Source organism: Rutidosis leptorrhynchoides, chromosome 3 (assembly GCF_046630445.1).
Source record: "Rutidosis leptorrhynchoides isolate AG116_Rl617_1_P2 chromosome 3, CSIRO_AGI_Rlap_v1, whole genome shotgun sequence".
NCBI lineage: Eukaryota > Viridiplantae > Streptophyta > Magnoliopsida > Asterales > Asteraceae > Rutidosis > Rutidosis leptorrhynchoides.
In genome coordinates this window covers 269,175,535-269,193,731 of record NC_092335.1, presented here as the reverse complement: position 1 = coordinate 269,193,731, position 18,197 = coordinate 269,175,535, and the positions used below count along the sequence as shown (strand labels likewise).

The 18,197-nt window shown below is 36.1% G+C and overlaps 1 long non-coding RNA gene across 3 annotated transcripts; it reads right to left on the bottom strand.

Annotated features, from left to right (window-relative positions):
• Positions 1–2,056: 2,056 nt before the first annotated feature.
• Positions 2,057–5,582, bottom strand: LOC139897392 (uncharacterized). 3 transcript variants are annotated; one of them, XR_011776557.1, is made up of 7 exons: positions 5,367–5,582; positions 5,156–5,266; positions 4,605–4,961; positions 4,193–4,444; positions 3,676–3,754; positions 3,469–3,536; positions 2,057–2,616 (listed from the first exon to the last, which is right to left on the bottom strand). It is a non-coding gene; the product is annotated as an uncharacterized lncRNA (long non-coding RNA). The 3 variants fall into 3 exon arrangements; XR_011776558.1 differs by having other exon boundaries at positions 2,057–2,676; positions 4,605–5,266; XR_011776556.1 differs by having other exon boundaries at positions 4,605–5,266.
• Between the last annotated feature and the right edge of the window lie 12,615 nt (positions 5,583–18,197).

Below are 18,197 nucleotides of genomic sequence, written 5' to 3'. Positions count from 1 at the left end.
TTTCAAATCTTCATCATCTTCTTCATGAAGATATGAAGATCTTCAAAATTTTTCAAAAATTCTTCCAAACCGAATTCTTTTCTATCTTAACCGAATCTCACATTCAATTCAAATTAACCCTTATATACTAAATGTGGTGGGATTTCTTGTAGTTTTAGTTAAATTAGATTGTAGTTTTGATTCTGCGTTCACATTACACCCGGTCCCTCAACTTCGCCTATATTTACCCAAAGACCCCTCAACTTTACACTTTCTTAGGGGTTAAAAGTGTAAACATATAATTTTTTTAAAATAAAAAAAAAACTAATTCCACCCGAATTTATAACGGGCCCTATCTTCTCGCTCGGTGCGAGTTAAATTTTTTCGAGACCACCGTTCAATTACGAAAAATCTTACGAACCCAGCGGGACTAACTATACGCGAAACGGACAATTTAAAAAAAAAACGCTAAAAACAACGACAACCTGTATCTTTCCGCTCGCCACGAGTTAAATTTTTTCGACGGCAGCGTCAGACTCAAAATAATTTTATGAACAAAACGAAACTAACCACGTTCAAAACGGACACTTTTAAAAAAACGTTAAACACAACGACAGTCCGTATCTTTCTGCTCGCCGCGAGTTAAATTTTTCCTACAGCACCGTTACACTCGAAAAAATTTATTGAAAAAAATAAAACTAACTACGTTCGAAACCGGTACTTTTTAAAAAACGCTTAACACAACGGCATCTAAAACGGCGCTTAACACATGTGTCGTGTTCTCCTCTCAAAATACACAACGCTACGTTAAATATGAATACGTGGGCCGAAAGCCCCCGCCACAATGCGCGGACCAGTCCGGACTAGTTTAGATCTAAAACGAAACTTATTCAAAATCAAATATCACAACACAAATTTCACAAACAAATTCACAACATCATTCATAAACATATTTCTGATTCACAACAACAAATTACAAAATTCTCATATTCATTTTTATTTCAAACTGCTACAGTGCTCGTGACTTTATCATCTTCATCATGCTCAAATTATCAATTTACTAGATGATGCTTATTCACATGAATTGAGAACAACAACATGATTATAAATATCTTCCACAGCTCATTCTATTTTCACTACGAGGCTAACTACAATAATCAGATCAGAAAATTGACGAACATATGTGTTTTTGAGTTCGACGAGTGTTGAGGTTCATGGAGTGGTTTAGCAACAATCAAATCAAATTACTCAATGATTTGCGTTCCTTGAAGCTCGCTCAAGCTGCTCGTAACTTCAATTTGGACTGATTAACATCACATAATTCGAGATCTAGAAGTCAAAGGTTTGGATTGCAAAGTCAACCGTATGAATATAATTCAAATTCGAAATGCACATGTTGTTTCAGGTTGATTTAATGATTGTCGAGCAATAGAAAGGTGATTTGTGACATTTTTCATGAAGGATTCGATTCCTAAAAACATCTAGATCGAAAAATCAATTTCTCAAGTGTTCATCATCTTCAAACTACTGTTCTTCACCAAATCTGAGTTCTGAAGTGGTTTTTGCTCGTTAATCTCTCTCAAAATATGAAAATCGCTACTATAGGAATCTGTTTTCAATAATTTTCAGCCTCAATTTATTAGTTTGATGAATTTTAAAATTCAATATTCATCAGGTATGAACATATTCGGTATAATTGTGGTATGAGATTCGGTATGGCGGTTATTATTTCTGATTCGGTATTCAGTTCTTTCAGAATCGGTAATGAAGATTCGGTCTTGACTTTAATTGTTGGATGATTGGATACTGTACATGATTTAGTAAAGGTTGATGATGAGAACAAGATTTGGGTGCGCGCTACGCTACTGACAATTGTATGCGATTACAATGGTTATTGACTACGTATCGAATGATAATTCTATGCGATTACGATAGTTATTTACCGCACATCGTATTTACATGACAAAGCAGTGCAGGGATAGAGAGGCGCGCGTTGCTGCTCAAAATTTCCTGCGACTTTGAGCAGCAACGTGTATTGATTATGCATTAACTTTATGTAGCAAGGCACAATGATATTGTTTATACGTATATCGTTTACTATGCATTCATCCTTCGGAGAACCAATATATCTAAGCCTTAGACAACAAAATACCAATCAAAGATTAACAAACTGGGCACATAGATACAAAGTTTGACATACATAATAACATACTTTGTAGATGCTACAAACACTACAGTTAACTGGACATGGACAAATTGTGGATTGAGGCAATTGCTATAAACAGCAACACATCATTGTGGTTTTCGCACTATAAACACATGAAGCATACGTCAATTGTCTTGTCATTGTTGGTAAGCTATATACTTTTTTAAGTATGTATCCAACCTGGACATGAAATCGTGTTCTTCAAGGTTCCGAAAATTTGATCAGTAGTTATTTCTATGATGTAACAAATTGGGCAAAAACTAAAATTAAAAGCGAGCGTGCGTACGTGCGTCCGTGCGTGCGAAGATGAACACTGACCAAATGTATTAGTCCCACGAACATAATAGACTGGGTAGTAGAAGAATCCATCGACGAAATCAATGAACCACCAAGTCACATAAAATGTGATGGCTATCAGAAATAAAATGACACTGCAAAAAGATAATTCCATTACTACTATTTTTAAGAAATAGTCCGGTTCATAACCCAACCTGAAACAATAAGATATATACATACACAAGTATCAGTAGAACTAAATAAGCATACAACATGAGTATCCAAAAGGAAACCAAAAGGAGTGTCTTTCGGCTGATCGTTTTAGCAAAATAATTTAAGAGCGAGCCATATGAATTTTATTAGTGGAGTTTAACGTTGTTCGCTCTATTTATATCATAGGTCAAATAAAGGTATCTGACGGGGTGTTTTTAGCTGATAAAGTACTATTACCCAAATCTGCATTCAAAAACTACGTCAACTCATAATGACTTCTAAAACACATTATAACCCAGTATAACCTTAATTTTACTTTTAAAACCCATGTTAACCCTAATTTGACTTTGAAAACCGATTATAACCCACTTTAATCATGTTGACCCATTAAGACTTTTAAGACCCATTATAACCCTAATATAATTTTTATAACCCTAATTTAACTTTTAATACCCATTATAATCCATTATGACCAATTATGACCCATTATGACTTTTAATCATGCTGACCCATTAAGACTTTTAAGACCCATTATAACCCTAATATAATTTTTATAACCCTAGTTTAACTTTTAAAACCCATTATAATCCATTATGACCAATTATGACCCATTATGACTTTCAAAACCCATTATAACCATGCTGACCCATTATGACTTTACAACCTATTATAACCCTAATTTGACCCTTAATTATCATTGAATTTTTGATAAATAATTATTCATCTTAACAACGAAAATAAAGAAATACAAATAATTAACATAACCAACGATCGATGATATTTAATTAACTTACATTGTTGTCACATATTTGTTGTATATTATTGCCCTTTGTTGCCTCAACAATCTTTTTTACCCATTTCCCTATAATAGAGTAATACAAATAATTAACAAAATCTTAGTCCCTATACCAAACAAATGTCACACAATTTTTAAATTATACTCCGTACCCTCTATGAACTAAGCAATCATTATCAATCCAAAAAATATGAACATAACGTACCCTCAATCGAACAATGATACACGGACCTCTGAGTTACCATGCCCAACATCTTCAAAGAGATCCACTTCCAAAATACGACCTACAAAGGGATGTATGATATCATTCGATAAAGTCAAAAGTAGCAAACAAAATGAAAATACCAGACTACTGACATACAACATAATGTTTTAACCTGTTCGTTCTCTATTAATTTATTATACTACTGAGAAATGACAAAAATTATATAATAGTACAATACAATCTTGGTACAATCTTCGGCCAAGTTTAACTGCAGTATGCCAGATATAGTCAAATAGAATAAGCATAAGAACAAAGATGGCAAGATGGGCGAGTGACAGATGAAATGTGGAAACATGTACTGGTCATCTTTGTCCATTTCAAAGTTCTGAGATCATATTTAAAGCTTTCAATCTCAAAAAATGTCAAGTAGCAAATAAACATTATATACCTAAAGATTACACCAAAAAGATAGTGTATCAAGGTTTAATAAGCAAAAAAGATTGAGTCTTGCACTTACTTGGCGAAGTCAGAAATCAATTTGGGTGTTGAAACTTAAAGACCAGGTTGGTTTTAATAGTAGGCACCATCTTTTGTGATGGCACTTACTTATCTTTTGTTTGTACATGTAGAAACGGGTTGTCTCTTCTTCCAGTATCATCAGATGAATCTTTTTATTGTTTTATCAGTAGTATTATAGTCAAGATTGGCCGATGTAAAGACGAAGAAGAATTGTGGCACCTTCTGACCAACTCACAGATAAACAGAAAACCTACATCAGACAACACACCTTTAGATTTAGATTTAGATAGATATTCAACAAATTGACACTGATCATCCCTTCTTTTGATTTTAATTAATAGAAAGTACAAAAAAAAAATAAAAAAAAATGAGATCCATAAATAAGTGAGTTGAGTTGAGTTGACACACACCAAACGTGACCTCATTATCGAATTCCCTGCTTCTTGGAGATTCAACCATCAACCAGAATCTTTATATACAACACATTTGACCATCAGGCATCGGACCCCTAAAAGAACTTTTTGTACCATTTTGGCATTCTGTAGCCATCAACCAGAATCTTTATATACAACACATTTAAATGTTGATGTTGATGTTGATGTTGAGGTCGAGGTGGCAATTCTAACCCATTCACTTGAGTACGTCACTTTTAGTTGTGAACCAATTTGAGGGAGTTTTAATAATAGCACGTATTATTAGCTAAAAGGGAGGGTTCAAATGCAATGACTTGTTAACATTAGAACCTTTGCAGCACCTTCATTAACATTCTTGACAAAAAGAACAAAAAAGAAAAAAAAAATCGATTAATATGAATGTCAACTAAAATTTCAATCTGGTGATTAAGTTTTATCACAAATCATAATAATTAGAATGAATATTATATACAGAAACTACACCTGAATGAATAAAGAGTACATACAGCTGGTCCACGACCCACCACAAACATTCTAATGTTACATACCTTGTGTTTACGAGCAAAGTCTTCTAATTGAGAACGAAACGTGGAAAGCTGTTGTTTCATAGGATCTGTTCTCAATTTTGCTACATTTTCTCCTAGTAATCGATATTGATCCTGATGAAAACATAGTTTAATATTCGATTGATAGATTCAGCAAGAGATAAATTTACAATTGTATGTAAATATAAATAAAAGACATGAAATTTATACGAACCCTAGCATCCGCAGCAGTTTGTAAACCACCGATTCCTGGTCTTCGTCTCATATTCCAATAGTTTAATTTTGCAACTTCCGATCAATTTCGATTACTGATTTCAGTTTGCTATTAATCGGATATTTCAGTAATCGATGATTTTAGATCTGAGATAGATATTTTACATCCGAGAGAGATGAGATGTTTTGGTCAGTAACATTTGAGTTTTGAGTGAAGAAAGAGTAAACGAGGTGAGATATAAGGTAAGGGAGAAAGCATGGAGAAGAAGGCATGGTTGAAAAGAAAACTGGTCGGTTTTTGTTTCCTGAATTTACAAAAAAAAAAAAAAAAAAAGACAACAAAAAATGAGCCCAACGTATTTAAGCCCAAATACTCATTTGAGTAAAATAGCCCTTTTAAAGAGCATTTTGTTAGAAAGCATCCCACAAAGGTAAAAAAAAAAAAAAAATTTCAAAACCTATTATAAATCAGCTAAAAGAAAAAAAAAATTTGGGAGGACAAAAGTGGTGAATAGTAAGATTTGGACCAATGGGAGGCGGGCATTTTGACCCACAAATAGAAAATGTATAATTAATGGAACAAAGATTCAGATTCGGTATTGTTCTTATTTGCTTGATGGACCTAAATATATTTTTGAGCCGAACCGAATTGGATTCTTACTAGACTAAGCTCCATTTGATTCAAGGTTTATTGGGCTGTTCAATTTAATTGGGCTTACAGAATCTGTCATAAACCCATTACTGAATTTGACATGAAATTTTCAAAAGTTTCAAATTCAGTCCCTGTCAAGTTTTAGAATGTTGCAAGAGCAGTCCCTGACTGAATCATACTCAAATTTTGGCAGTTCTAGCCCCTGACTTTTAACAGAATTTTCAGGACTGGTCCCTTACCGAATCTGGACCTCCAAAGCATATTTATTCACTATTTTCGAGGCTCGGATTCACACGGATTTTCTCACACACATTATTTGCGATATTTTGGGGAATTGCTGATTACATCAACCATTTTTAAACAATGACGCTCTTATTTCATGTAAGCATCATTGTGGGGGGGCAAAAGGAACATGGTTGATGTCCGTATGAATTATTACTTAATTTGAAAGGGAAGTGAAAGACAAGAAAAAGTGAAACACCGTCTTCATTGGGGTTGAATCATCTTTCTGTGAATGCCAAGAAGAGCCACTTCACGAGACGTTATTGGATTCCTTAATCCAAAGGGGGTCTCATAAAGATTTGAACACACGTTATGTATGGATTCCGAGGTCATGCATAGTTCAAGTAGGTGAGAGTCTTGCTATACATGATTGAAAGCCCACGAGCGCTTTGAAGAAGGACATTTGATCATATACATAGCGTTGTATATGTATATTTTATTTGCTACAGGTCAAGAGTAGAATTACGCGGACCCTAAAGCCAAGATATGCAATATTCGCTGAAAATAAAGTGCAGCAGTTATGTTTCCGCGTTAATAAGAGACTGCGGTTTAATCCGCTGAATTTCCGCGGATGGTTAGGTAATTCGCAGACCGCGGATATCTCGAATAATATAAATAGGGAGCATGGCCTCTCATTTATGGGTTGTTGATTCTCTGCCATTTTGCCCAGGCCTTTGTAATTTCCACTTGTGATCTTGCCCAAGGGATTTTTACATCGCGCAAAGGTGAATTATGCTAATTAACAATCAAGACCGGGTCGGGGTGGTTGATCACTTGATAGTTAAAGTGAAAGACGATCATCGGGGCCCAAAATAATCATCAAACATTCCATCCTCCATTATAATCTTATTGCACTCAATCCGTAATTAAGTAACATCGCTAATTAAGGATTAATCAATTGGCGCCATCCGTGGGACACGTTTTACAAACTAAACTGAAAATTTTTTGTTTCAAGCCATCAAACAACTAATTCATCGGTTTAATTTCAATCGTGTTTTTGTTGTGATGATTTACAGGTAATTTTTGAATACGCAATCAGTTGATCTGCTTGACAGTCACGATGACAAATGCAAAGCAAACTGGCATTTCTGCGAATGCTGATGAACTGCCCGGCAATTAGCAGAACGTCGTGATATTTCCGTTACAAACAAATGCTAGTATAACCGCGGGAAAATCGGTTCAAGAACCGATTGCAAAAACATCCACTGTAAACAACGCTAGTGATTCGCAGCCAGAAATTGCTGCTGAGAAAATGATTGCGCGCAGAACTTTGCTGCAAAATCGCGATGAAACAATTACTGAAGGAAAGCAAATGAGGGCTTTGGCTGGAAAATCTAGTCTGCGAACTGAAAAAATTGGTGGCACCGCCATTGAACAGGCTAAGAAAGATGCTAAATGTAGTCGCGAGTCCTGCATACCGCGAACCTACCTATGGCCGTTAAATGATTCAGAATCATAGGTCGATAGCCTAGTTATTGAGCGAAACGATAGTGATAGTGATAATGCAGAAGAGCGCGTTAATTTGAATTCTGTATATAACTCAAAAATGGCTAAGGCGCCAAGAGAGGAAAGCGAATTTTCTGATGATTCGGATAGTGTGGAAGAATTTGTTAAAGTTCCACATATTAAGCGAAAACGCCCACCAACACCTTTCCCTCGTTATGGAGAAGAAGGTGAAGCATATGATGCTGCCCGCAGAGAAAATGCTCAAATTTTTTTGTCAGATGCTTTCAGAAGCATTGCGCCAAAATCAATGCAACATAAGTTTGATCAGCCAAATTTTTTGCAAGACATGATTACCAAGTTTTGTGCGGAGAACACAGATACTCGCACAAAGAAGGCAACAGAAATCACTACTGCTGCGGACAAGTTTGCCCAGCATATTTCTGACTATCCAATTGTTTCTCCGCCGATCGTGCTGGCAACTCTGGGAGTTTATTCAGATTTAACCGATCCCTTAGATTTTCTGCAACGCTTTGAAGGGGTGGTAAGCACCTATAATTGGGATGAACCAGTTGCGTGTAGAGTGTTCCCCATGGCTTTTCAAGGGTCAGCAAGGGAGTGGTTTCATAGTCTGCAATCTCGCAGTATTATTGGCTTTGTTGATCTTCTCGAAATTTTTTTGATACAATTCCAGAATCTACTACAGCAGAAAAAGACACATATCGAATGTCACGATATTAAACAAGGCAACCAGGAAACCTTGAATGCGTTACTTACGCGGTACATCTACGAATCTCAAAAGATTCCAAGCCTGCATGAAGATCAAAAAATCTCTGGATTTTTGCATGCTATTAATCCGCAGCGACATCCAACTCTGGTGCGAAGGCTGCGAAGAGATGTCCCGCACACTTTTGCTAAAGTTCAACAGGAAACATATGATTATCTCCGCAGTGGAGAGGATAGCACTATAACCCCTGCATGTGGGTGGGGTAGAGACAAAAGTTGGCGAGATGACAATGATTCTTTTCGTGATGGTAACAGTGACAATTATCGTGGACCAAGTTTTCCGCGAAAAAACAGCGGCGGTGCATACCCGCGAAATGACAGGTTTCAAGGGCAAAATGATAACTATGGGTATGGCCGTCGTGATCGCTATTCTACGCGAAAGTGGAACAATGAATCTTTCAATATCATTCAGATGCTAACAAAAATGCCTAAGGAAATTTTGTTACAAGAAAGAGTCGCTAAGTCTTTCCCTGATCCGCAGCCTTTGGGAGAGAATAGCAGGCGCGATCGGTCAAAGTTTTGTGTTTTCCATGATGATTATGGTCATGACACTAACCGCTGTAGAGATTTGGCGGAATTCATTGCAGAAGCATACGAGCAAGGCAAGCTGGACCATTTAATCGCACAGAACACTGCAAATGCGATTATAATGCCTACAGAAGCTAACACCTCAAATGCATCAAATGCGGTTGAGCGAAAGGCTCCCGCAGTGAGAAATCTGGGGGTAAAGATGGTGAATAAGAAAGAAAATCAGCGCGGAATTCAAGTAATTAATTTTGTGGAAGTGCAGGGCGAACTGTCAGTACTTCAAATTTCTGAGCATATTGTAAGTTGGAGGTACCCCTCCATTACTTTTCCTCCTACAAGCTTAACCGCGGATGTTGATGAACCTGTGGTGGTTTCATGCCGCATTGCGAACACTGGTATAATGATAATGAAGGTACATGTGGATATTGGTAGCAGTGTCGATGTCATGTACGAACAATGTTTTAGCAAGTTGCCCGCGAACATTCAAGCTTTGATGAAACCTACTACGGTTTCACTTGCTGGGTTCTCAGGAGAGTCATCCTGGCCTGTTGGCCAGTTGGAATTGCAAATGGAGCTAGTTGATGACAGCGATGAGTCGCTAAGGCGCCAAGCTTTATTGAATATGTACATAATACGAAATCAATCGCGATTCAATATGATACTGGGCGCACTGCTCTGCGCATGTTTGGCGCTATTCCTTCTACTATACATGGCATGGTTAAATTTTCTGCAAATAAAAGAATTGGCACGCTAATTTCTGCGGAGATGGAGCCATTCTGTGCTATGATAATGGTAAATGTGAATATGGGTCTTGAAGGACATTCAGTTAATCCTGAATAAGTGCGAAATCTTAAAAGTTATAATGAGATGCTAAGGCAAACTTCATCAATGTATGATATAATAATGCGAATATGATTGATGCGTTTATTTTTGAACCTTGTAAAGCGAAACAATAATGAATGTGACAAAGTTAATTTCAGTGTTAGTAGTTGTTTCTTTAACAAAGCGAATGCATTGCATGTGGCCACACGTAGGGATAATTTCGCAGAATACAATTACTTATCTTTTATAACACTAAGTTAATGTTTGTTCTGCGGATACTTTAAGTAAGGTTGCATGGTTTTCGCTAAACATGACCTACTTAAATGTTACTATAATGCAGAAATGCATTGCGAAATAATTTGTTAAAAACAAAGTGATGAAATTGCCCACTTGTGTTACTAATTGCGAAAGGATAAAATTTCCTAAGTATTTGATCTTGCCAATACTTAGATGCTTCGCAATTCTAAATTTGCCTAAGGATCGATTTGTCGGACTTAGAAGATTCATAATGATTAAAAGATTGTTTCGTATAAAGTACGCTTTGTTATGTGCACAATAGCAAATGCGGAAATTACAAAGGGCAAGTCTGAATTATGAATATATGATAATGTAAAGCGCTATATAAATAAAAGAAGTTGCAACTGCGAATTGTTATTAAGTCATTAATATTAAGCGTGTAAACAACGCGGGTCGTTACAAAAAACGCAATTCAAGATTGCGAGAATACATTCAAAAGCTAGCTAAGCCAAATTTAAAACTCTAATGCTTCAATATCTGCGAATGAAACGCCCTCGCGCTGACTAAGTTCCTCCAGGGCAGGTATGCTAACTTTCTCGACCTCCTTCTTCGCTCTCTCGAGTGCTTCGCGAGCATCATCTGTGGCGCATATTTCTTTCACCATGTCAGAAGGTAGAGGTTGAGAAAGATCGCCAAGCTTGCATAATAAATCATACCACTCACAGCGGGTGGCAAGTTTTGCTGCTTGGGCATACGCTTGAAATTTTTCAGTGACTGGATTGGAGTCCATCACTTTATCTGCGAAAGTTGGGAGATACTTGACCAGCTGTGCGAAATTTTGTTCCGCAGATTCCGCCCTCTTTTTGAGAATGGCGTTCTCTTCCGCAGCCTTCTTTAACCGCGCCTTCGCCCTTTGCGCTTTTCTCTCGCTAGCGTTGGCAATCTTCACAACATTATCATATTCATCAGACATTTCGGTGTAACACTCCATACTGTCTACAGTAAGACAAATCGCGTTATAGCAATTATGCAATCGTTGCCTTGCAGCTTCAGGATATGATAAATTGCGGTATTGCTCTTTTGTATCCTTTGGGATAAATTTGTAAAGTTTGCGGTATAGTTGATTGGCCAGTTCTGCTGCTGCGGTTTCTTCCGCATCATCTTCTCCTTCCTCTTCTCGATTAGATGCTTCTGCATCCGAAGGAAGTGATAAATTTTCGCGATCAGGCTCTTCAAGAACATCTGTAGGGATGCTCCCCCTGATGTTGTAGAGCGGGGTGGTTTCAGCGGATGACTCTGAAAGAACAACTATTACCAGATAAACAAATGTAGTGAATCTATGCTAAAATAAAAAAGCGCATAATGAATGAATACTGCGAACTTAGCAATCGCTTACTTGTTTCTTGTTCAGAAAGAGACCGTAGTCGTCTTTTACGTGGAGTGGTGGCACCTTCCACAACTTTTCGTTTGCCGCTGTCCTCGCCACCAGTAATATAACATGTATTGATGATTGGCTCATCAATAAGTATAATCTCGCTGTCGCCATTTTTTAGGCGACGAGCCGGGCTGATCCTACTGATATCGGCAGACCTCATGACAAGGTCAAGGGCAATCACTGCGAAAATATAAACATATAGTGTTATGTGAAGCAAAAATATACTGCGAAAATTATGAAAAGTATTATGCGATAAGTTTAAGCGTAATACCATTTTTTGCCTGGTCAACCAAAAGCGCGTCATAGTCGCTCCATGGCCATTGAATTGAAACTCTGCCGATGTACAGCGGTACATTCAAATAAGCTCGCAGAATTAGGCCTACGTTTTTGAGTGTCTTGAGAATATCATGCTCAAGATCATCAAGTACAGGTTTTACATTGAGGTTGGGATCAAGTTCTGTACACCATGTTTTTGGTATGTTGCTGTCCACATTCGCGGTGTCATTAATATAAAAGAAAGAACCGCGCCAGTTGCCGATTGAGTCTTTTGGCGAAATCATTATACCCAGTTTGCTGTGGAATGAAAACCATCCCATATTGTATAAAATCAGACTGTTACACGTGCGAAACACGTTTAGTAGCGGTTGTACGTTGGTGACATTGCAGTACATCTCGAACAGCACAATTTTATTAACCGCATTCGGATGCAATTGTGCCACAGCAATCTTATAATACTCACATACACTGCGGAAGAATTGAGTCAGTGGAAATCGAAGGTTGCCCTGTGAGATGGCAGCCTCATAAACAGAAATCATCCCCTTAGGGGGAGTGTCAGCCCGTTGTTCAGCTGCGGGTGCGGTAGGAACAAATTGGGCAAGTGGTGAATGCCACTCTTGTAGGGTTCGGAGTTTTGATTCCATCATATAGGAAACATAACCCCCAGGAGTATGCGTAGATGAAGACGACGCCATTTGTAATAAGGAAAATAAATCGGAAGTTGGAATTGAAGAAATTAAAGGTTGGATTCATTAATTGCTTGGTACGATTGTGATTAGATGAATTTGATTGAAAATGAAATCGAGCGAGAAAACGTAAAGTTTTTATGTGGATTATTCAGCTATTTATAATTGGAATTAGGGCGAGCAAGTGGAAAGGGTAATCATTACATTTAAACGGCTGAAATTACCGCAACGTGTAAACGGTAAATTTCTAACCGTTACAGCGTATTGATTTGACAGAATGGCAAAAGTTACCGTTGTAATTACGCGTTGGGCCTAATAAAAACAACGGTAATAAATGCACGGTAAAAATTATAAAATATTGCTTGTGAAATATTTTAATAAGCACTTCTTTATTTTTAGAGTTTATCATGATACATTTGCTTCGCGAAAATGTATCATAATAAACTGGGGAGACTTGATCATATACATAGCGTTGTATATGTATATTTTATTTGCTACAGGCCAAGAGTAGAATTACGCGGACCCTAAAGCCAAGATATGCAATATTCGCTGAAAATAAAGTGCAGCAGTTATGTTTCCGCGTTAATAAGAGACTGCGGTTTAATCCACTGAATTTCCGCGGATGGTTAGGTAATTCGCAGACCGCGGATATCTCGAATAATATAAATAGGGAGCATGGCCTCTCATTTATGGGTTGTTGATTCTCTGCCATTTTGCCCAGGCCTTTGTAATTTCTACTTGTGATCTTGCCCAAGGGATTTTTACATCGCGCAAAGGTGAATTATGCTAATTAACAATCAAGACCGGGTCGGGGTGGTTGATCACTTGATAGTTAAAGTGAAAGACGATCATCGGGGCCCAAAATAATCATCAAACATTCCATCCTCCATTATAATCTTATTGCACTCAATTCGTAATTAAGTAACATCGCTAATTAAGGATTGATCAACATTCATTAGTAGTATGTTTGATCTTTCTAATCAAGGTGAGTGATACTTCAATGATTATGACTTCCATACACTCAGTATGGGACTCGGCCTTAACATTATGACTTCCATACACTCAGTATGGGACTCGAGTTTAACATTATGACTTCAATACACATACGGTATTGGACTCAGACTATAAAGAGACAAAATCAGAGCATTACTTATTTGACTAGTGAGCGAAGGAAAACGAAAGCGACTTTCACATCCTTGGGGGAGTATTTGAGACGTTAGGAACTTCGAAGGAGCTAACGATCTATAGGATTTATGAGACGATCATGAGTTTGATTGAAATCAAACTTGATCGGCCGTGCCCCATATACTTTGAAGGAGAGTTTCTCTAGTTTTTATCTTACTAATCAAGACAAGTGTTGGGGGGGGAGCTAAAAGTATTCAAAGAAGATCTTTCCTTACTGTCTTCAATATCAAATACTCTAATTGAGATTAGAATTGTTCTTTAATGAGATATTAGGGAGAGTGATGTGGTAGCGTGAGGGTACGAAATAGTATTATTTTTAATATAAAATACTACAAAATATGACACAAGTTTTATTAATTTACGGATGGGATATACCTAAACCTTGCTACAACACTATAGGCAGTGTACCTAATCGTAGAGTAGTGTAGTTTTTAGTAAGTCCGGTTCGTTCCACAGGGAGCTGGTGATACTTACTATATTTTTAACTATATTTATACAAAATATATATAATTATATAAGTAGTAATATTATTATAAAAGAGGGGTTTTACCGTTTAATGACCGGTTTGTCGATTCTATATTTTAAGCGTAAAGATAAATGACGATAATTAAAGTGCGTAAAATAATGACAATAAATAAAATGACAGTAAATAAAATTGCGAGTAATAAAATGACAGTAAATAAAGATACGATGAGAAATATAATAAAAGAATTATGCTTATTTAAACTTCCGTAATCATGATGTTTGACGTGTTGATTTTAATTTATTACCATGGGTTAATTGTCCTTTGTCCTGGTTTATTTGATACGTCTATCTGGTTTTTGTCCATAATAGTCCATCGGTCATAAATATAAAGTGCGAGTATCCTCGTCAAATTACCCTTATACCCGAAGTCAAATATTCCAACTGATTAAGGATTTAAACTGTGACGCAGTTATCACTTCTGTCAACAATTACACCAGTTATCACTGTATGTAATCCACCCCTGTTTTAATTAGTTTATGAATATTAATTCATCCACTTGATCAGAATGAATAATCAATTACCCAACCCAATTGATTAATTAAATGATTATAACAGATTCCATATGAACGTCACTAAATAGGACAACCATAATCATTATTAATTATTAGGTTAATTAATTTGAAGATAGGTTCGACAGATTCCAATGAGTTGTCACTCAATTAGACAATACCCCCCATCTATTAATAGTCAATAGTCCAATTTCCACAAGTGTTGGTCTTTTGCCCAAACCTTAATTATGGTCCAAAGTTCAATAACCCCATCTTAATATTTTAGCCTAACATCACGATTACTTCGGCTCAAATAAGCATAATAATAACTTAGTTACGAGACATTAAATTAAAAAGGAAGAACATAGCTTACAGTGGTGATTAATCGCGTAGCGTTGCACGGACAGAGTTTTGACTTAAAACCCGTAAATCATTTGTACCATAACTAAATTAAATCATAATTAAAATTAAAATTAAAATTAAAATTATATATATTTTTATTACATATACGAGAGAGAGAGATTGGAAAATGGGATATAAAATCGATCAAAATTCGTTTTCTTTTATAGACGAATTTTGAATTGAAATTTTCACTTATGACCCCTTAACTATGCTCAATTAACAACTTTTTATTATTTAATATTATTCTTATTATGAATTATTTAAATATTATATTATATTCTTGTGCATAGTTGACTCGTAATTTTTACACCGTTGCGTCGAGCGTTGAGAGTTGGTTCATGTCCCGGTTCCGGATTTTCGAACGTCCTTTCGTATAATTTAATATCTTGTACTTTGCGTTTTGTAACTTGTACTCTTGTCATTTTTAGACGTTTCTCATCAATAAATTGAACCTTTTGAATTGTATCTTGTACATTTGAGCTTTTTGGACGTTTTGGTCTTTCAAATCTTCGTTTTTGTCTTTAAATCTTCATTTTCGAGCGATTTGCGTCTTTCGTCTTCGCACTTATTTATTTAACTATTACAACTAAAAATAAGGAAATTACATTTAAAAACTTTACATATTGGAACGATATTGCTACTAAATATATGTTCATTTGGAGCACTATCAAATATCCCCACACTTGAGCGTTACTTGTCCTCAAGCAATACAGAACTTGAAATAAAAACATACATGAATCACTTTTTTATTCATCACATTTTGTACATCAGTGATTTTGATATAGCGGTATAAACAATGACAGTAATGATGGTTAAAGGTGGGTGTGTCATCCACAGTTGCCTCGGATTTAGGTCAACGACACTTGCAATCAAATAGCCGATTTACTTTCGGTTTCCAAAGCAAAGTGCACATTTGAAAGGCGGTTTACAGTCCCACATGACTATAAAAATGTAGATCCTTTAGGAAAATTGGATCTTTATGAAAACATTTGATCTTTTTGAAAATTCATTCTAGCTTTTACCCTAGATAAGTTTTCCGATTTGATCCACCATTGGTGTTGCAAAATATATTTGTGGATCAATAGATTGGCTAAAAACTTTTAGGCTCGTGTAATCCACTGCTATCCCTGTATCGGAAAGCACACATCCAGTTTATTTGTCCCGTATATTACCTTTCGGTAAACTACCGTCCGGTTGTAAAGGAAAGCGATGAACAAGAAACTGTTAAGGCAATGTCCCGTGACATGCAGATGATTATGGTCTTTTAACGTGTCGGATGCTAGAACTATCCTTGGTAGGAGCGATAGTAAAGATCATCCTATAATTTTTCGGTCTGGCACAAGGTCCTGTCTCCGACCATGCTATGCAACCACCGTTCTTACGGTTGACACCCGATTTGGTTCAGGTGACCTAATGAATTCCAGGTGAATTCCTAGGATTTTACGTTCAATGGTAATGAACGCATTGAAAATGGGTTTCAGAAAACAAATCGGTTTGTATTTTTGATCAAAATATTTTCTCGTTCAAGCTCGAGTTTAGATATCATCGAATTCCATGAGTTTGAATTCTCAATCTTTAAGGTCAATCTCAAGGATTGAGTAATATCAGACTTAAAAGCTGATTTTTAATATTTTAAGGAGATTATCCTTTTCTGGGGATCTGATTCATTAGTCTTATCAAGCTAATTTGCACGGTGCCTCCCCATTGTACGAGATAAATCCTTCTCATGGTTAGGATAAATCTGACCACTTGGCGACCCTGTTTGATGCTGAGGTCCGTGGATTTCCAGCCGATTTTAGTGATGACTTTTCTAGATTTTTCGTCAACCTACAGCTGGTCTGGACGACAACTTCATGACCTAAATCAAGAAGCGCGTGTCTTTTTCGGAAGACTTTACTTCCTTTTAATGATGGAATTGATTCATCGTGTAGATCCATCTTTCTTTCAAATGTATTACAGTAAACCGGGTAAAACTGATTAGTATCGTCCAAAGCAAAAGTACCTGCAATAATCTTGTACAAAAATATGTGATATATGTTTTAAATTGAATAACTTGGTACATTCTTCCCACACTTAGTTTCTTTCTTTGCCTTTTTATTTTCTTCTATTTCATTTTAAATGAATTCAAGCATTTTAGGGTGTTTCTCAATTTATGTCCTTTTCGAGGTAACGATAATTTCGGTATTATCACCTAGTTTTCATCGTTCATAAATATGTATAAACATGATTTTGAGTTCATTTAGTTGAAAATTTTTCAAATTTTCACAAAATTTGGCAAATAAACTAAGTGTAAACCCGAGAGAATTTATAATCCTTCCCCACACTTGAGATCATGCAATGCCCTCATTTGCATGAAATCAGACTATAATTATAAATTCATGAGGGTGATTAGTGTAGAAAAGTGATTAAAAATACCCAGTTTGTAAGCATATTATTTTACATCACATTTGATATTTTGCGCCTTGTCATCAAAATTAGTAGCTTTTTGTTGAACTTAATGACAGTCTTTGAAAATGCGCTGTTTTACCCTGTTGTGTACATAACATAAAATACAAACATATATACATATTTTTGAAGTTTGGTATATAACCCCTACGTTCAAAAATTAATATAATTTTTTTTTTTTTTTGAATACTTTAGATCAATAAAATTAAATGATAACAAAATTTGTCGCCCCGCCCTCGGGTAAAGCAATTTCGGCTCAACGACCTAGTCTTTAACTCATGACGAATTTTAGAAATCATTTTTTAAACTTAATGAAATAAAGTAAATTTTTGTTTTTAAAATCATTCAAAACATAAATTTAAAAAGCATATTAATTTTATATAAAACCTACTAAATAAAAAGATTCAGAATGGAGGGAGAAAACTAGTTCTTTAGTGTCTGCTAGCGGAAAAGACCAATCGAATTCCATTCTCGGAACTACACGAGAACAGAACAACTAACTCCAAACAGCATTTTCTTTTTAGAACATTTGAATCTCCCCACACTTAGGTAGCCGTGGTGTCAAAATTGTGATTAACTTCATCGTTAATTTCTCTTGGTCCATAATCAACTTGCATATCCGTGACTTTTTCTTTAAGCC